Source organism: Mixophyes fleayi, chromosome 11, assembly GCF_038048845.1.
Source record: "Mixophyes fleayi isolate aMixFle1 chromosome 11, aMixFle1.hap1, whole genome shotgun sequence".
NCBI classification, from domain to species: Eukaryota; Metazoa; Chordata; class Amphibia; order Anura; family Limnodynastidae; genus Mixophyes; species Mixophyes fleayi.
In genome coordinates, this window is record NC_134412.1 from 48,132,446 (window position 1) to 48,153,916 (window position 21,471).

The 21,471-nt window shown below is 40.0% G+C and overlaps 1 protein-coding gene across 1 annotated transcript in view; it reads right to left on the bottom strand.

Moving 5' to 3' along the window:
- Positions 1–18,975, bottom strand: part of THY1 (Thy-1 cell surface antigen) — a 34,210-nt gene extending 15,235 nt beyond the window's left edge. The window contains exon 1 of the mRNA XM_075190626.1: positions 18,885–18,975. The gene's annotated coding sequence lies outside the window, so the exon portion shown is untranslated. The remainder of the gene's footprint in view (positions 1–18,884) is intronic.
- Between the last annotated feature and the right edge of the window lie 2,496 nt (positions 18,976–21,471).

The following is a 21,471-nucleotide window of genomic DNA, read 5'->3' on the forward strand; positions in this document are numbered from 1 at the left end:
CCAAGTCTCGTGTCGGATCTCGCGAGACTCGGATCTCATAAATGCCCCGCTCGCGGCCGTCATCTTCATTCTCCCTGTGGTTACTGAAGAGGGAGGTTGATGTGCTCTGTCCTGCTTATTACTTTAGTCAAGTGGTGCTTTGTCCTGCTGAGTCCATTAGTACTTTGTCCAGTGCTCTGTCCTGCTGATTACTTAAGTCAAGTGGTGCTTTGTCCTGCTGAGTCCAGTAGTACTTTTTCCAGTGCTCTGTCCTGCTGATTCCAGTGGTGCTTTGGCCAGTGTCTGTGCTGCTGAGTACAGTGGTGCTTTTGTCCTGTATTTGTTTCTGATAAGTCCATAGCAATTTGTTAATTAGCCAAAAATCATTTAAAAATGTTAAAAAAAATACCAAAAATATACCCCCAATTTTTTTTTAAAAAAATATAAAAAAAAATTGAAAAAGTATTAAAAATATTATAGAGCAATATATTCTTGCAGTCCCAAAAAAGAGGAACTGCCATTTCTATTACTACGTTCATTGTTTCTGTAGCTCCAAAAAAGAGGAACTGTCATTTCTATTACTACGTTCATTGTTTCTGTAGTTCCAAAAAAGAGGAACTGTCATTTCTATTACTACGTTCATCGTTTCTGTAGTTCCAAAAAAGAGGAACTGTCATTTCTATTACTACGTTCATCGTTTCTGTAGTTCCAAAAAAGAGGAACTGTCATTTCTATTACTACGTTCATCGTTTCTGTAGTTCCAAAAAAGAGGAACTGCCATTTCTATTACTACGTTCATTGTTTCTGTAGTTCCAAAAAAAGAGGAACTGCCATTTCTATTACTACGTTCATTGTTTCTGTAGTCCCAAAGAGTGTGTGGTTTAGGGGTACGCTCTCTTGTGCTGCATATAATGGAGTACAAAAATTTGAAGGATAAAGTAGGGAAAGAACAAGACCCACTTCCTCCTAATGCTGAAGCTGCTGCCACTAGTCAAGACATTGACATAGACACTGAAATGGCATCAACCTCGTGTGCCAAGGGCGATGCCCAATCTCATAGTATAGGGTATGTAAAATCCAAAAAACCAAAGTTCACAAAAATTAGCAAAAAAATAAAATTAAAATCATCTGAGGAGAAATGTAAACTTGCCAATATGCCATTTACGACACGGAGTGGCAAGGAACGGCTTAGGCCCTGGCCCGTGTTCATGACTAGTGGTTCAGCTTCACCCATTGATCTATGCACTCCTCCTCCCCCCCCCTCTAACAAATTTAAGAGACCTAAGCTGTCATCAACAACTAGTCCAAGTCCAGCGAGTCCAAGGGTGTTGGTGGTTGCGAAGCCTGACCTTCCCATCACTGTACGGGAAGAGGTGACCCCTTCCACCATTTGCAGCATGCCCTCTGCATATGCTGGAAGGATCACCCACAGTCCAGTTACAGATTTGGCTAATGAAGGTGTGAATGTTGTACACCGGGAGGAGGATATTGATGTAGCTGGTGCTGAGGAGGATGCTGATGTGGTTATCATAAATGAACCGCCCAGGGGGGGAAACAGTTCTTGTCCATGGGATGAACAAGCCTATCATCATGCCTGGTCAGAAGACCAAAAAATCCACCTCTTCTGTCTGGAGTTATTTTTATCCCAATCCGGACAACAAATGTATGGCCATATTTAGCTTATGTAAAGCTCAAATAAGCAGGGGTAAGGATCTTGGCCACCTAGGGACATCCTCCCATATACGTCACCTGAAGAACCTTCATATTTCAGTGTTTAGTTCAGGACCTGTGGCTAGGACCGTCAGCAGTCCAGGGACACCTAAATCCCTTGGTTCTGTTGGATACACACCACCAACACCCTCCTCGTCAACTTCCTCCACAATCTCCATCAGATTTAGTCCTGCAGGCCATGTCACCAGCCAGACGGAGTCCTCTTCAATACAGGATTCATCTGAGGAATCCTGCAGCGGTACGCATACTACTGCCACTGTTGCTGGTAGTCGGTCATCTCCCCAGAGGGGAAGTCGCAAGAATGCTACGTCTTTCACCAAACAGTTGACCGTACAACAGTTGTTTGCCATGAGCATGGAGTACGACAGTAGTCATCCTATGGCAAAGCGGATAACTGCAGCCGTAACAGCTATGTTGGTGTTAGACGTGCGTCCGGTGTCAGCCATCAGTGGAGTGGGATTTAGACGGTTGATGGAGGTATTGTGTCCCCGGTACCAAATCCCATCTAGATTCCACTTCACTAGGCAGGCGATAACCGGGATGTACAGAGAAGTACGAACAAGTGTCCTCAGTGCTCTGAAAAATGCGGTTGTACCCACTGTCCACTTAACCACGGACATGTGGACAAGTGGTTCTGGGCAAACGAAGGACTATATGACTGTGACAGCCCACTGGGTAGATGCATCGCCTTCCGCAGCAACAGCAGCAGCTGCATCAGTAGCAGCATCTCCACAACGGCTGCTCGTGCCAAGGCAGGCAACGTTGTGTATCACAGGTTTTAATAAGAGGCACAACGCTGACAACCTCTTAGAGAAACTGAGGGAAATAATCTCGCAGTGGCTTACCCCACTTAGACTCCCCTGGGGATTTGTGGTGTCAGACAACGCCAGTAACATTGTGCGGGCATTACATATGGGCAATTTCCAGCACGTCCCATGTTTTGCCCACACAGTTAATTTGGTGGTGCAGCATTACCTCAAGAGTGACAGGGGTGTGCAGGAGATGCTTGCGGTGGCCCGCAAAATTGCTGGACACTTACGGCATTCTGCCAGTGCCTACCGCAGACTCGAGCAACATCAGAAAAGCCTAAACCTGCCCTGCCATCACCTCAAACAAGAGGTTGTGACGCGCTGGAACTCCACCCTCTATATGCTGCAGAGGATGGAGGAGCAGAAAAAGGCCATTCAAGCCTACACAGCCACCTACGACATAGGAAAAGGAGTGGGGATGCGCTTGAGTCAAGCGCAGTGGAGACTGATTTCCGTGTTGTGCAAGGTTCTCCAGCTGTTTGAACTTGCCACATGAGAAGTCAGTTCAGACACTGCCAGCTTGAGTCAGGTGATTCCACTGATCAGGCTGCTGCAGAAGCAGCTGGAGAAAGTGAGGGAGGAGCTGGTAAACCATTGCGATTCCACCAAGCATGTAGCTCTTGTGGATGAAGCCCTTCGTACGCTTTGCCAGGATCCGAGGGTGGTCACTCTTTTAAAGTCAGAGGAATACATTCTGGCCACCGTGCTCGATCCTCGGTTTAAAGCGTATGTTGTGTCTCTGTTTCCGGCGGACACAAGTCTATAGCGGTGCAAAGACCTGCTGGTCAGGAGATTGTCCTCTGAAGAGGACCGTGACATACCAACAGCTCCACCTTCATTTTCTTCCACACCTGTGGCTGCGAGGAAAAAGCTCAGTTTTCCTAAAAGACCCGCTGGCGGGGATGCTGAGAACATCTGGTCCAGACTGAAGGACCTGCCAACCATTGCAGACATGTCTACCGTCGCTGCATTGGATGCTGTCACAATTAAAAAAAATGGTGGAGGATTATTTTGTGGACACCATCCAAATAGACATGTCAGACAGTCCATATTGTTACTGGCAGGAAAAAAAGGCAGTTTGGAAGCCCCTGTACAAACTGGCTAAATTTTACCTGAGTTGTCCCCCCTCCAGTGTGTACTCGGAAAGAGTTTTTAGTGCAGCGGGGAACCTGGTCAGTGAGCGGCGAAGGAGGTTGCTTCCTCAGAACGTTGAAAAAATGATGTTCATAAAAATGAATTATCAATTCCTCAATCAAGTACAGCACTGCCCTCCAGATAATACAGAGGGACCTGTGGTTGTGGAGTCCAGCGGGGATGAATTGATAATGTGTGAGGAGGAGGAAGTACACACTGAAGGGGGAGAGGAATCAGAGGATGAGGATGAGGACGACATCTTGCCTCAGTAGAGCCAGTTTACTTTGTACAGGGAGAGATGATTTGCTTTTTTTGTGTGGGGGCCCAAACAAACCAATCATTTCAGCCACAGTAGTTTGGTAGGCCCTGTCGCTGAAATGATTGGTTTGCTAAAGTGTGCATGTCCTATTTCAACAACATAAGGGTGGGTGGGCGGGCCCAATGACAATTCCATCTTGCACCTCTTTTTTTGGCATTATGTGACCATCCAACAGTCGTTTGCCATGAGCACAAAGTACGACAGTAGTCATCCTATGTCAAAGCAGATAACTGCGGCCTTAACAGCTATGTTGGTGTTAGACGTGCATCCGGTGTCCGCCATCTGTGCAGTGTAATTCAGACCATTTGGAGGAGGTATTGTGGCCCCGGTACCAAATTGGGTACCGTGGCCACTGCACTACGCAGTCCAGATAGATGCATATTATATATTAAAATACGTTGACTGTTGCTGCCAAATCAAAATTTTATGAAAATGACTTATCGTCGAAAACAAGAGGTAGTGACGCGCTCGAACTACACCCTCTATATGCTGCAGAGGATGTAGGAGCAGCCATATGTGCAGTGGAATTGAGACCAGTTGGAGGAGGTATTGTGGCCCCGGTACCAAATTGGGTAACAGGGCCACTCCACTATGCAGTCTAGAAAGCCTCGGTGCAATGTTTTGGACTAAAAACAATATTGTGAGGTGTGAGGTGTTCAGAATACACTGGAAATTAGTGGAAATGATTGTTATTGAATGTTATTGAGGTTAATAATAGGGCAGGAGTGTAAAAAAACAAAAAAACTGGATTTTAGCGCTTTTTATGCTTTTTTAAAAAAAAATCAGAACCCTAAATCAGAACCAAAACCTTTCGTCAGGTGTTTTGGCAAAACATATCAGAACCCAAAACCCAAAACCCTAAAAGTGCCCGATGCACACCCTTATTTTCTAACAATCTCTTCAAAACTGTCCAATTTTGGCCAAAGCATTGGTGCACACCCCTAATAAATAATATATATATGTTATATTAGGGAAGTCTAAGAAATATGTAAAACAGACAGTTCAGATAGGTCAATAGTTGTCCTATCCACACAAGTAAGTATGTATAACTGATACTGATGCAGATTTGGTTGCCAAAAACATCTACATTGTCAAGACAATGCAACTGAAATTCCATATTCTGAGAAACTAAAAGATGGAGATATGATGGAGATTTGATGTTTGACAGTTTACGCTATGTGATGGAGTTATATTACTGCCAAAATTGGTTATTATTTTTTCATTGAATCAGAGAAAGCAAATACAATGATGGATGAGTTACAAAATCCTTCATTAAGACGAGAGTGGATGCAAGACCTCAACTACGGACAGCAGCATTAGTAGATATTTAAAAGATGATGAGAAGGCACAATGTTAAATGGTGCAAGTCAAGATAGCATTGTCCTTGGGCCCATCCACCAACCTATATGTTGAAAAGGACATGCACATATTTTAACAAACCAAGTACTTCAGCGACAGGGACTGCCACTTTTGTGGCTGAAGTGCTTGATTTGTTTGGGCCCCCAGCATTTTAGTGGTTGAACTGGAGAATAGTTAGGGCAGCACGGTGGCTAAGTGGTTAGCACTTCTGCCTTACAGCACTGGGGTCATGAGTTCAATTCCAGACCATGGCCTTATCTGTGAGGTGTTTGTATGTTCTCCCCGAGTTTGCGTGGGTTTCCTCTGGGTGCTCAGGTTTCCAAAAACATACTGGTGGGTTAATTGGCTGCTAACAAATTGACCCTAGTCTGTGTGTGTGTTAGGGAATTTAGACTGTAAACCACAATGGGGCAGGGACAGATGCGAGTGAGTTCTCTGTACAGCGCTGCGGAATTAGTGGCGCTATATAAATAAATGGTAATAATAATAATTATAATAATATATAGGGATGTTAACAAATAAATCATAGCCATTTGGTTAACAGTGGTCACTGGTCATCTTCCTCAGTGGTGACAAATGAGAATGTTATCAAAAATGTCTACATCAATTACATTTTCATTTAAAAAAAAGAAGAGTCACAAAGTAGGTTACTTTAAGGCAGCATGTGTGACATGCAATACATTAGAGACCAATGCTTTGGCCAAAATTGGACAGTTTTGAAGAGATTGGTAGAAAATAAGGGTGTGCACCGGGCACTTTTAGCTTTTTGTGTTTTGGGTTCTGATTAGCTTGAGGTTTTGGGTTCTGATTTGTTTTGGCAAAGCACCTGACGAAAGGTTTTGGTTCTGATTTAGGGTTTTTGGTTCTGATTTATTTTTAAAAAAGCATAAAAAGTGCTAAAATCTAGTTTTTTGTTTGTTTTTCACTCCTACGCTATTATTAACCTCAATAACATTCAATAACAATCATTTTCACTAATTTCCAGTGTATTTGGAACACCTCACAATATTGTTTTTAGTCCAAAACGTTGGACCGAGGTAGCTTTCTGGACTGCGTAGTGGAGTGGCCTCGGTACCCAATTTGGATACCGGGGCCACAATAAAAAAACCTTAACTGGTCTGAATTTCACTCTACAGATGGCTGATCCTACAGCCTCTGCAGCATATACAGGGTCAATACCTCTTGTTTTTGACGATGACAGGTCATTTTAGTTAATTTTGGATTTGGCCCCAACATTGAATGTAGTTTAAAATCTGATACGCATCTATCTGGACTGCGTAGTGGAGTGGCCCCGGTACCCAATTTAGTACCGGGCCACAATATAAAACCCTCAACTGGTCTGAATACCACTGCACAGATGGCGGACACAGGATGCACGTCTAACACCAACATAGCAGTTAAGGCCGCAGTTATTTTTATTTGGAGCTACAAAAAAACAAAACGTAGCAATAGAAATGGCAGTTCCTCTTTTTGGGAACTACATATAGAATGAAAATATCAATAGAAATGGCAGTTCCTCTTTTTGGGAACTACATATAGAATGAAAATATCAATAGAAATGGCAGTTCCTCTTTTTGTGAACTACATATAGAATGAAAATATCAATAGAAATGGCAGTTCCTCGTTTTTTGAACTACACAAACAATGAACGTAGTAATAGAAATGGCAGTTCCTCTTTTTGGGAACTTAACAAGAATTAGAGCATTTTTTTTATTCAGAAATGATGAGTCTCTCTATTAGAGTGTAATGCCCCTTAAAACTCCTTTAAATAAAATAGTACGTATTCTAGGACACCCTGTTTATATATTTAAATTGGTTCTGCAAAAATATGCGTGATGATCACTGTACAGAGATCTGTAATAGAGCAGCGATTAAAGTGGCCTGATTAAAGGTCATGTAAGATCTTAAAGCACTCACAATTATATAGATACTGTATTCTCGTTAAAGACGCTGCCTAACGTGTATAAAAGTTGGCACTTATATAGCGCTTGCTTAACTGGGTGATGTGAGCAAGCGGAGTGTGTTAATATGTAGAGACCCTATCTAAACATTATTATGATAGAACAAATAGCAGCGCTGTGTACGCTGTGTGTAAGTAAGGTAAGGATCTCAAATACCATGACACTCTGTTTAGCCTAATCCCTGACAATGTAATATCACGGAAAGCCTATTTGATTATCAAGGCCAATGGCTAGCTTCTGCTAAATCAGACAGAGTATGCAGCGCATGTCTAACACCAACATAGCTGTGCCGGTGACATGGCCTGCAGGAATATCTCTGATGGAGATAGAACTAGGCCCCAAAGAGCACATAATGCCAAAAAAAGAGTTGCAAGATGGTATTGTCCTTGGGCCCTCCCACCCACCCTGATATTGTTGAAAGAGGACATGCACACTTTAACAAACCAATCATTTCAGCAACAGGGCCTACCAAACTACTGTGGCTGAAATGATAGGATGTCCCTAGGTGGCCAAGATCCTTACCCCTGCTTATTTGAGCTTTACATAAGCTACATATGGCCATACATTTGTTGTCAGGATTTGGATAAAAATAACTCCAGACCGAAGAGGTGCATTTTTTGGTCTTCTGACCAGGCATGACGATGGGCTTTTTCATCCCATGGACAACAGCTGTTTCCCCCCCCTGGTGCCTCATTTACAATAACCACATCAGCATCCTCATCATCAAGTTCCTCCACAGCGCCAGCTACATCAATAGCCTCCTCCCGGTGTACAACATTGACACCTTGATTATCCAAATCTGGATCTACACTGTGGGTGATCCTTCCAGCATATGCAGAGGGTGTGCTGCAAATGGTGGATGGAGTCACCTCTTCCCGTGCAGTGATGGGAAGGTCAGGCTTATCAACCACCAACACCCTTGGACTCGCCTTGGGGATTTGTGATGTCATCTGTTTAGAAGACAGAGTTGTTTGCAGTTTTGTTGTTGTTGCTGACAGCATAACTCTCTTCAATTTTTTTTGAGAGGGGGGAGGAGGAGGGCTTAGATCCTTGGGTGAAGCTGAACCACTAGTCCTGAACACGGGCCAGGGCCTAAGACGTTCCTTGCCACTCCGTGTCGTAAATAGCATATTGGCAAGTTTTCGTTTCTCCTCAGATGTTTTTAATTTTCTTTTTTTGGAAATTTTAGTCAACTTTGGGTTTTTGGATTTTACACGCCCTGTACTAGGAGATTGGGCATCGGCCTTGGCAGACGACGTTGATGGTATTTCATCGTCTATGTCATGACTAGTGGCAGCAGCTTCAGCATTAGGAGGAAGTGGTTCTTGATCTTTCCCTACTTTATCCTCCAAATTTTGGTACTCCATTATATGCAGCACAAGAGAGCATACCCCTAAACCACACACACTGGGCAAAGCCTTTACAAATTATCTGTGGCACAGGAGAGTACCACTGGACTGTAGTTATACAGCAGCACCTATTTTTAGTGACAGCTGCAAGAGTGAATGTAGTGTGAATTTGAATTGAAATAGTACTACCTAATTTTTGTGACAGCTGGAAGAGTGAACGTAGTGTGACTTTGAATTGAAATAGTACTACCTATTTTTTTTCAACCTAATTTTTTTTTTTCGTATAATTTTTTTATAATTTTTTTATTTTTTTTATATTTATTTTTTTATAACTTTTTAATAAATTTTTTAGAACTTTGGAATAATTTAGAAATAACAATGCCCTTAGCAGAACAGAGCACAGGACACAGCACCACTGGAATCAGCAGGACACAGCACTGCACAAAGCACCACTGGACTCAGCAGGACAGAGCACAGGACACAGCACCACTGGACTCAGGAGCACCACTGGACTGGACTGAGCAGAACACAGCACAGCTATTTTTAAAAAAGCATAAAAAGCGCTAAAATCCATTTTTTTGTTTTTTTTTACACTCCTGCGCTATTATTAACCTCAATAACATTCAATAACAATCATTTTCACTAATTTCCAGTCTATTCTGAACACCTCACAATATTCTTTTTAGTCCAAAACGTTGCACCGCGGTAGCTTTCTGGACTGCGTAGTGGAGTGGCCCCGGTACCCAATTTGGTACCGGGGCCACAATATATCACCCTCAACAGGTCTGAATTCCACTGCACAGATGGCGGACACCGCATGGACGTCTAAAACCAACATGGATGTTAAGACCGCAGTTCCTCTTTTTTGGGACTGCACAAACAATTAACGTGGTAATATAAATGTAAGTTACTATTTATTTGAACTACAGAAAGAAAGAACGTAGTAATAAAAATGGCAGTTCCTCTTTTTTGTAACTACAAAAACAAAGAACATAGTAATATAAATGGAAGTTACAATTTTTTTGAACTACTGAAATAAAGAAAGTATTAATAGAATTGGCAGTTACTCCTTTTTTGAACTACATAAAGAAAGAACGTAGTAAATGTAATATAGATTGCAGTACCTATTCTCTTGCACTGCTTAAAAATTGAACGTATTAAATGTAATATAGATTGCAGTACCTATTCTCTGGAACTGCTTAAAGAATGACCGTAGTAATAGAACTGGCAGTTCCTATTTTTTGGAACTACACAAACAATGACCGTAGTAATAGAACTGGCAGTTCCTATTTTTTGGAACTACAGAAATAATGAACGTAGTAATAGAAATGGCAGGTCCTCTATTTTGGGACTGCAAGAATATATTGCTCTATAATATTTTTTATACTTTTTCAATTATTTTTTTATATTTTTTTTTTTATTTTTTTGGAGATTTTTTTTTAATTTTTTAAAAGATTTTTGGCTAATTAACAAATTGATATGGACTTATCAGAAACAAATACAGGACATAAGCACCACTGGACTCAGCAGCACAGACACTGGCCAAAGCACCACTGGAATCAGCAGGACAGAGCACTGGGAAAAGTACTACTGCACTCAGCAGGACAAAGCACCACTTTTGTATAGTTATCAGCAGGACAGAGCACATCAACCTCCCTCTTCAGTAACCACAGGGAGAATGAAGATGGCGGCCACGAGCGGGGCATTTATGAGATCCGAGTCTCGCGAGATCAGACGCGAGACTTGGATGTCATAGCCTCGTTTTGGATGCATTTGGCGGCCGGAAGTTCCTGAACAGTGCTCGGATCCCGTCGGATCCGCACTGTTCGGGTGGGCTCGGATTTGCGAAATTCTGAGCCCGCTCATCTCTAATTAAATCCAAACCAAAATATTTAATGATTTTGGGGCAAAACCTGAAACAAAACCAAAACACAAATACGTTTTCCACATCCAAAACCAAAACATGGGGGACAACGCACGTCTCTAGTATATACCTATATACAAACAGTTCTCCAGACAGCTAGCACTAAGCACATTAAAATTAATGGCAAATATATTTAATAGATGGTCTAAATTTCCCCAGTCAGCCTACCAACATCTACATTTAATAAGCAGGCTTCCTCCCCCCAAACACCCATGACAGTAACTTAATAGCATTTTGTTTAATAAATAGGCACATTTCTCCCATTAAACTCCAACATTAAATTAATAGCCCTCACATTTAGATCTTGGATTGCTTTAATAGCCCCTATAATATATCAATAGCTCCACCAACCCCACATTACACTAACAACTCCAACATTTAAAAAGAGCCATCACATAACATTAATATCCACCACCAGTTCTACATAACATTAATAGCTCACCACAAAATATTAATCACACCACAAAATATTAATACCATACCTCCACATAACATTAATCCCCTCCATGAAAGATGGGGCCTGATTCAAGTCTGGGCGCAAATTGGATGTAATTTATGTCTATGAAAAGAGTATGCAACTTTTGCATAGTTCCACCCATATTCAAATCAAACCTTTTCTTAGGATAGAGTACAATTTCAATTGGGGTTGAAATAGTCTGTATAAGCTGTACCTTCTGTAAGCATAGACACATAACAGACTAAAGAATATGCATATTTACAAATATTTCACATCAAAACTTTAATTTGATCATAAATGAAAATAACAACTGCAACAATATAATAATAATAATAAAAAAATAAAATGTAATCTATATATATATTTTTTTATTTAGATCCATAAAGTATTTTAAAATAACTAACTAAATAAGTAACTTTTCAATGTGAATAGTGCATACAATGCATTTTGAAAATAAATATTAAATGCATACTGTTGTTCTGTGATAGCTACAGAGACACATACATATCATTTTCTAGTCACAGACTATGCCATGTTGGTCATCACTATCATCTGGCATTTGCACTTTTCCTGTAGCAGGTGCAATAGATATGGCTGAAAACAAGTGCACCTACGATAAACAGAGGATTTTAATTGGATGCATTTCTGGCAACACGTCTTTACTGTATATGACCTACGTTAGTCCACCCCTTCCTTCACCTGATCTGCCTCTTAAGTTGTGAGGGGTCATAACCAGTGGTGGGATTCAGCTGGTTTGCCAGAACTGATACCTAATTTTAAGGTCAGTTTGGCGAATCGGTGGCTGCAGACTGAGTCCACCTTCTTCGTTGGTAGGCAGAGCAGGGTCCTTTAAAAAAAAAAAAGAGAACCGTTTGTGGCATCGGCACTCCTTCTCCCTGCTCCGTCCGCACTGTGTGTCGGGCGTGATGTCTTCACACCCGACATTCAATAAGGAGCGCAGAGAGGAGTCAGCAAGCAAGCAGCAAGAAGACAAAAGACAAGAAGAGCAGACAGGTAAGTGAAGGAACGGAAGCAAGGGGGAGCAAAAGCAGCATGGCACAGTGTGAAGAGGGGCAAAAGCAGCATGGCACAATGTGAAGAGGGGCAAAAGCAGTATGACACAGTGTGAAGAGGGGCAAAAGCAGCATGGCACAGTGTGAAGGGAGTAAAAGTAGCATGGCACAGTGTGAAGGGGGGCAAAATCAGCATGGCAGAGTGTGAAGAGGGCCAAAAGCAGCATGGCACAGTGAAGGGGGTAAAAGCAGCATGGCACAGTGTGAATAGGGGCAAAAGCAGCATGGCACAGGGTGAATAGGGGCAAAAGCAGCATGGCACAGTGAAGAAGAGTAAAAGCAGCATGGCACTGTGTGAAGGGGGTAAAAGCAGCATGGCACAGTGTGAAGGGAGGTAAAAGCAGCATGGCACAGTGTGAAGGGGGAGCAAAGGCAGCATGGCAGAGTGTGAAGGGAGGCAAAAGCAGCATGGCACAGTGTGAAGGGAGGCAAAAGCAGCATGGCACAGTGTGAAGGGAGGCAAAAGCAGCATGGCACTGTGTGAAGGGAGGCAAAAGCAGCATGGCACTGTGTGAAGGGAGGCAAAAGCAGCATGGCACAGTGTGAAGGGAGGCAAAAGCAGCATGGCACAGTGTGAAGGGGGGTAAAAGCAGTATCGCACAAAACACTTCCTTATAACATAATCTAGTTTTGTGTACCTCTTTTATTGTTCTTATTTGAGTATTAAATGCATGAAATATTAAACTACCTTTCGGTATATATTTTTGTACACTTAAAACGGTCATTAAGGCAGAGAACCGGTTGTTAATTTATTTGAATCCCACCACTGGTTATAAGTGTCAGATGAGTGTAAATATGAATTATGTGCAATTGGGTTCAGATGTTTAAGTTTGGTTTCTGGGCATGTGCAGTGTGAAATCACGCAAGATACGCTACGCAAATGGTCGTAAGTCTGGACTTGAATTAATGAATATCCTTGACAGCTGGGAGAGGCAGATTTCCTGCCTCTTGTGAGCTCTCTGCACTTTCCCCATGTAGAGAGTGGAGAGAGTGGTGTAGAGGACAGGAGAAAGGGGGTGAGAAATAAAAGGAGAGGGGTGGTGGGGGCAGGATGACTAGCCAATGAATAGGAGTCCTGGAGACTCCAGGCTTTAATCATGTAGCTAGTTGGTTTGTAGTGTACAGGTGGGTCATTTTTTTTAATATCAGTTTTTATTTTCATTTCTTTCCATTTGGACTATGTTGGAACAAGAAAGAAGACAAGAAGATTTTTTTATATTTAAGTCATGAATTAGTAGACATGTAAATATAAAGACAACGCTCCTTTAATGAAACATAGTATGTAGGTCCAAGTTACACCTGTTTCATATTAGTAGCAAAAAAACTGATCCAAATCATCAAATCAGTACACAATGTAGTACAGTGCAGTGCTGTGTCATTGAAATTTCCACTAAATAAGGACCTTTGTTATGGAAAATTAGCTGTCTGATAATGTCAACAGATGCAAATTTCTGGCTGGTCATTGGTTAAACTGCTAGATAGTTGCATTAGATACTTGGTGGCCACCTACACTAATATAGCATTTGGTCTTTCAGACCAGTAATAAGTAGATACAAACTAAAAAAAGGGGATAAGATAGCGCTATTCTTAAATCGGCACAGTTGTTTATTGATCAGATATATAAAACCAATATAAATCTATATCACCGTAAGTATGAATGAACATGTGAAGTATTGCAATATACACTGGATTGCTATTAGGCAATCATTGATATGAGGTACACATATAGAGTTATTAGTGCAGCTTAATATATGCCATTGCAGCACTTAGTACAGAAAATAAAATCATAAAAGCCGCTGGTGGGCTGACATAATTCAACATCGAACAAGTGAACCTATAATGGGGAGCGCAAGTTACTGAACATAGCACATACGCTGGCAATACAAACTCATCTGACAACTTCACAGCGCTATATGTCGTTTAGGTCCCGCATATTGGCGGAGGAGACAACAAGGAGGACGTCACTATTCACACACTTGGATGTGTAGTTTCATTCTACAAGTCTCTTTTGAATATAGTGACATTTTATTTATAATATATTTGGTGTCCTGGAACCCAGGTGAATTTTATTTTATGATTTTATTTTCTGTACTAAGTGCTGCAATGGCATATATCAAGCTGCACTAATAACTCTATATGTGTACCTCATATCAATGATTGCCTAATAGCAATCCAGTGTATATTGCAATACTTCGCATGTTCATTCATACTTAAGGTGATATAGATTTATATTGGTTTTATATATCTGATCAATAAACAACTGTGCCGATTTGAGAATTGCGCTATCTTATCCCCTTTTTTTAGTTTGTATCTATTATAGCAGGTCCAGATCCTGCCTAGATAAGCAGCATCTCTATCGTACATTTTAGGTGGATTAGCGACCCTTATCTGTGTGTTTGTTATAACTTCAGTAATAAGTACAGATGTTCACTGACCCTTGTGTTTTGGTTTTGGTTTTGGATCTGGATTAACTTTGTTGGGTTTTTTGTTTTGGTTTTGGCAAAACCGCCCTCGCTGTTTTTATTTTGGATCCTGATTTTTTCTCTAAAATCCCTATTTTTTTTGCTAAAATCACATAATTTGGCTTTTTTATCCCTAACCTCAATAACATTAATTTCCAATCATTTCAATTTTTGTCAAGTGACAAGAACACTGCTACTCCTCCTGTTTCTTTGTGAGCAATGGCACTGAGCAATGTCACTGGAGACTGGAGAGTGACAAGAACACTGCTACTCCTGTTTCTGTGTGAGCAATGGCGCTGGATCTCCCGGGGAGGGAGGTACTTATGGAATCCAAAACCCATGAGATCCGACAATGCAACAATGACATTATATAAGTTCTGCACAGCGCAACCTGTTTTGTTCGTTCTGGTTGATACACATAAGTGTGATAGTGGTTTATATGCCATAGACCACGGGAGTGCAGTAGTGGAAAACCAGAGTATCCTTCTATTTCTATTCTTATTAATATATATTGATTATGCATAAACATATCTAAATCTTCGGTAAATTTAATTTGTGTATATTCCTCCACCCACATAGTGTGCGCCATTAACCCCTTGTGGGATTGTTTGTTCTGTTTTAACAATGACATTTTGCCCCAATTTAGATCCAATGATGCGCGAAAGTAACGAGCTGGCTCGCGAGTCTTCTCGGATCCCCTAAGTGCGGGTGGGCTCAGTTTTCAGAAAAAATAGCCTGAGTATCTCTAGTAATAAGCTGGTCTTTCAACATGCCCATAAATCACACCCTAGCTGCCTAGGTGTGATTCATGACTCTTTTTCTTGCAAATTCTACTTCCGCTGCTGAGCCACTAACAGTCTCTACATTGGTTGCCTGTTTTTCTTGAAACCCAATGTAAAATACTTCTAATAACATTCAAGGCCATCAACAAAACTGCACCAACATATATCTCCTCACATGTCTCAAAATCTCTCCCAACAAGACACCTTCATTCTGCACTAGATCTGCATATCTCATCCACAACCATTCCAAATTACAGGACTTTTGACTGGCTGCACCGACTTTGTGGAATCCCCTACCTTGCACAATAACACTTTCCTATACTCTTCAAACATGTAAGCATTCTTAAGCATTCTCTGAAATTTTATATCTTCAGGCAAGCTTATAAAATTCCTCAACCACCCGATTAACCTCCCTAGATTACCCTATTACCACCCTTTACACAGTTAACACAAGACAACAACACTTTGACCATTATTGCTTTGTGACTGGGTTATATAGCCCACTAAGCACTTTTACCTTTACAATCTAACTGGGCCAATGTGCAATATGTAGCACTTAACCTTATGTATCAATTGTCCTATAGATTGTGAGCTTGCACGCAGGGCCCTCTTACCTCTCTGTCTGTCTGTCTGTCTGTATTACTGAGTACTGTTTTATTACTATGTTTGGTCCCAATTATAAAGCACTAACAAATTTGCTGGCACTATATAAATAAATGTGGATGATGATTGGAGCCATGTCCCCTCAAGCAATTCAGATTAGTGTATCAGGATCAGTAGCGTATCGTACGCTTTGAAATAGAGTGCAGAAAATGGACTGCCACTGACTGTTCTTGGTTCCATACATCTGCTGGCCACTTAGTCAAATTGCTCTCTGATGCACAGAACTAAGAGCTGACAAAGCCAGTTAGAACCCAGTGTGTGTTTAGGGAGAAGCAAAAGCAGATAACATTACGATAGGGGATAGAGTCAATAGGAGTCTTTTGCCTTGGTCATGTAAACTGCAGAGTTTATTTAATATTCAATAGTGAGGGACTTTCTCACCATCTTCGGTTGGATTTTTGCACATTATGTTGACTTCCATGAACCCACATATATATATGAAAAAAAAGTGGTTTGAAGTCTGCACAGGCAACTTGTTAGTGACTCATTGTCATAGGTGTACTGTATGTTTGTTTGCAAAACAAAGATGGCACACAGCTCTTTGTGAGTAAATGAAGTTGGGGCTGCCTCCAAAACATTTTGTTTTGTCAATAAACATGCTTCACTAATACTTTCCATGTGTCATTGAACCACTTTTATTATATGTGCAGTTGGAAGCTTTCAGAAGAGCCTTGTTCATCTAGAACTAGTTCTATAGTGCTAGAATTTGGGTGTACGCCATGTTCAGCTTTTGACTTCCATACATCCTGCATAATAAATAAAGTAAGACTAGGGTGGGACAGACCTGCTCACACCCATTAGCTGAAATGCTGCACTAACTACTAAAGATAGTCCCTTTTCTACCTTTTTATAACAATATTTAATTTGTAACTTTTCTTCATACAGTTTTGTGCAATTATCTGTTCTTCTTTTCATACATATCAATGTGGTCATTGGCCACTAGAGATAAATGAAACAATTTGTAACAGTTTGAAATTGTTCTAGATTTTGATCATTTACAGGAGCTCCATATTCATTTTTTTAAAAGAAAATATTTTATTGGGAAGTATGCAATATGTGACTTTCCTAAAAAAATATCTTTATTTTACATTTTTAATGAACATTGATATAAACGTTGTTATTGTCTATTTCAACTTTTCTGTACATAAAGAAAAATAATAGGCTTCTGAACCATTGCAGAGAGAAACAAGCTATCATGCACATATTCCAAATGACCAAACCGAGGTTCACTCATCACTGTTCACTCAGGAAGAAAAATATCCAGTCATTAAGTGATCAGGATGAATGACTGTATTACATTGACACATTTGTTCTTGCTGACTGATGATCTCACATATATCTTGTTGTGGTTGTCAGTCAACCAGTTATTGTGCCTTACCCTATCAAATCTGATCACAACTTCAACAGGCAGGTCCAAATGTTTGCAGCTTACACATGATGTGTGCCAGCTTTAACAGAGAAAAACAGTATATATGGAATAAATAACAGGCCCTGTGCCCAGTATAAGGTATAGCATAATGTTATGTTGTAAAGAAGTACAGACTTGGAGACAAGGGGTAAATTAATTGCTCTAGCTGCAACCGATTCTAGGTCAGGGTTTTAGGCGTAACAGAACTGTTTCCTTGCTAAAATCTATTGAAAGTCATTCCTCAAGCCAAGCTTCAGCACCTCTGCTTCATAAGAGTTTTGGGCCTCTCTGAGCAACCATTAGAACACCATTATTATGAATTAACATGGAGAACTGCCCCAGTCAACCTTCACCCCTGCCACTGTCCTCGGAGAGGGTCTGACTTACTCTATCAAGATCACAATGTCATCAAGCAAGTCTACATGTTTCTAAAAGAAAAAAAAACTTCTCGCTCCAAAAATCAACTGCTGCCCAAACCAGTTCAGATGTAAAACACACACTAATTTACAAAAACACTTAATTAAAATACTTAAAGAACAATTCAGGCGCTGTGTATATACTATTCAGATTAAACAGAAAAGAAAATATATATCAATACTTATATTCATATGGTGAGAGGTTCCTTGATGGTTCCCCTCCACTGTTTCTCATACGTGTGTCTCATAAATGTTTGCAGCCCACACATGTAGTGTGACCAGCTTTAATAGAGAAAATAATACAATAGGGTATAGCATAATGCAATGTTTTATGGAAGTAAAGACTTGCAGACAAGAGTAAATTAATTGCTTTCTTTCCTCATCTCAAATCTCATTGTTTTTACTTTGTGAGTGGGATTCTATGTCATAAAATATTATTGTATTTTGAATTATGCAATATGTGAATTTTTTTTTTTTTTTTTAAATATTTTTTAAAATGTTAATGAAAAATATAATAAAAGTTGTTATTGAAATGTTGTCATTTAAAGAAATTTACACTATAAACTTTATTTTACCATCAAAATGTATAATTCATTTTTTCTGTATGAACAGAAACATAAAAGATTTCTGAACCATTGTAGAAAAAAACAAATAAATTAGCATGAATAGTATGGATATAATGCCACACAAAGCTGTGTCCTCTCCAAATAATGCAATTGGATGGTTGCCGAACAACAGGATGCCATTTCCTCTCTATTTGATGTCAATTAACTTTGAAAGAATGTGAAAGCTGCATTTTGTATCTTTCCTCTCTATTAATGTGCATCTACTGAGCCAACATGTCTTTGCCTTTTTCAGAAATATTGTATGACCATGTGTGCCCCCTTTAAAAAGAAAGAAAAAAAAACCTTCCACATCCATCATCAAATTTGTGTTCTAATGTGTGTCTCTGTATATTTCAAACTCCCCAAATATAAATTTCTCATTTCTTCACTTTGTCTACCTTATAGAAAGATCTACATGCATCTTAGCTCCTGCCTGCTATAAGTATGGTTTACCTTTTCCCTGAGTGTGTTCACCGGATCCCTGCAGCAGTCAGACAGACAGCTACCTCCCACTGCAGCAATGTACAGCTTCTTACTGCAGTAAGGGGAGGGATAACTGGACCACTTCCAAACAGCATAGAAGGAGGTGGAGTGTCCCATTTGCATAGCTGGGACCTGAGTACACATTCTATAACTGTGAAGCTTTACATTATCAAACCTTAGCAATATAATACTTATTTTATGAGAAAGATATCAATTTCTGAACCTGTGATCATAAATTCAACCCTTCTGATACATTTTAATTAGACCTAAAATGTAATACAGGCAAATTAAGCTTGTGTTTTATTTTAGTTTATAACCTGAAAACCAGCAAAATGAAAGTCCTAACAGCTGTCAGTAAATGTAAAACAGACTAAATGACACTGGAGGCTTGTGGCTTGTGTAGAAACGTGTGTTCAGGGACTTTGTTTAAACTTTTAAATGGAATGATGATCTGTGGTCGTTACTGCTGCTTGTGTGAAAATCATAGGTGTGTTTAATCCAGGATCAGTTATCTTGACGCCTGCACTGTTTTCAGGGTGATTTTATTACATTGCATACGGTTTTGACCATAGTGTGAGCAAATTCTCAAACTGTCCAACATGACCTCTTCCAGTGCTCTGCTCTTAAATGCCCCACTTAATTAGCTATTGTAGTTAACTGAGCTAAAGAGTTAATGTTAAATAAAAAGTCAATCTTTATCAACTAATTAATTCAGCCCAGGTAACAGCAATAGTAAATTAAGTGGTAAGTTCAATATCAGAGCATTTTGCACTAGGTGGAAGAGGTCATGTTGAAGGGTCAGAAGGTGAAACACATTATTTACTTGGGCTGAGTCACCCTGTGAATTTTGTTCATAAAATCTGAGATTTCTTGTATGTCCATTTGACTCATGCAAGACTGACTGGTTTAAAAGACACTTAGCAGAATTAAACATTCAGAGACATGAAAAATTTGATTCCTAAATCCATCTGTGCCAAAACCTATATTATCTTCAGTGACAAAATACTGTTTAAAAATAAGAAATAATAACTCATCCATTTATTTCTTCTACCGTAACCCAGAACTTTTGTGATACACAGTATATGAAGACACATTGGTAACCTTAGAAGTTTTGCTGTGTTTTCTCTTTCAAAATGTATCCGTGGCAGGAGCAGGATCTCAACAGAACAATCAGGTTTCTATACTCCCCTTTTGGAAAAAAAACAATTAATTTGGGTCTCATTTAGAGTTCGTAATAAATCCAGCCAGTTGGTGCAAGTTTTCACCTTGGCAAAACCATGTGGCACTGTGGGAAGAGGGGACAAATTTAAAATGTGCAAATATATTTACATTTGGGAGGGGGCTCAAACTGTGATGTTAAAATAAAGTTGTCCATATTTGTGTGCTGCATATAGTATTTTCCTTGCATACAAAAACCACAATGCATTTAAACCCTTTGCATCACAGCAGGGCTTGTGAGAGAGCTATATATAAATGTATTATTTAGAGCAGGCCTGTCCAACCTGCGGCCCTCCAGATGTTGTGAAACTACAAGTCCCAGCATGCCCTTCCAGCTATCAGCAGGTTGTCTACTGGCAAAGCATGCTGGGGCTTGTAGTTTCACAACACCTGGAGGGCCGCAGGTTGGACAGACCTGATTTAGAGAGAGAATCTTCAATATATTATGGTCCTTTCCTGCCATCTAGTGGCTACTAAGTATACAGCATTCTTTACTTAGGCTAATTCCACCTTTATAGTAGATCATTTTGTAATGTTAACCACCACTCTCCTTGCTCCCCTTAAGGTCTATTTTGAAAATATCAGATTTTGTCTATGCTGTACTCCCACCACCAAATCATCAGTTTGAGTGATGCGAAAATTGTTTGGTGGTGGCTGAGTGAAGACACAGGAATATATACACCAAGGACCCAAAACATGGATAATCTAATCTATAAGGTACTCATTGGATTCATTCTTCTAGAGATTTTATCTAACCAATGATTAACTATAGGATAGGGCTTATATTTGCACAATAGACCATAAAAAGTTCACAACGGTGGTTTAACAACTTCAATATAGCTATAAGATCAGTGAGGGTAATGCTGAGGAAGTGAACCCTAGAATTCAAACGCTCATCATCATCATTTTACATTTGTTGAATATATGTTTAATTGTCAAATATTAGGGCCCAATTATAATGTCTGGCCCAGTGTTGAAACAATAGTTGTAATTTATTCCTTACAGCAATTATACTGTATGGTAAAAGGATCTTTTGCTTTTTGGTCACCTTTCTTGGAGTACTTCAATAAATCTTCCCTGTTAATTTGTTTCATTTTTGTTATAGCTTCATTGACAACTTGTTCAGGGTAGCTTCTAGTTCAAAATCAATCCGTGTATATTGCTACAGTTCCCCTTAATCCCCCAGAGAGATCTATCATCGCTGGCATTGAATCTTTAAAGTCTCACATATCTGAATATGTGGATATATTTTTTAAAAAATATTTAAACTGCTGTAAAAAAAAAAATCTTTCCAAACACTTTCAGATAAACCTGAGATTGTATTCAGTAAGTTAAATTA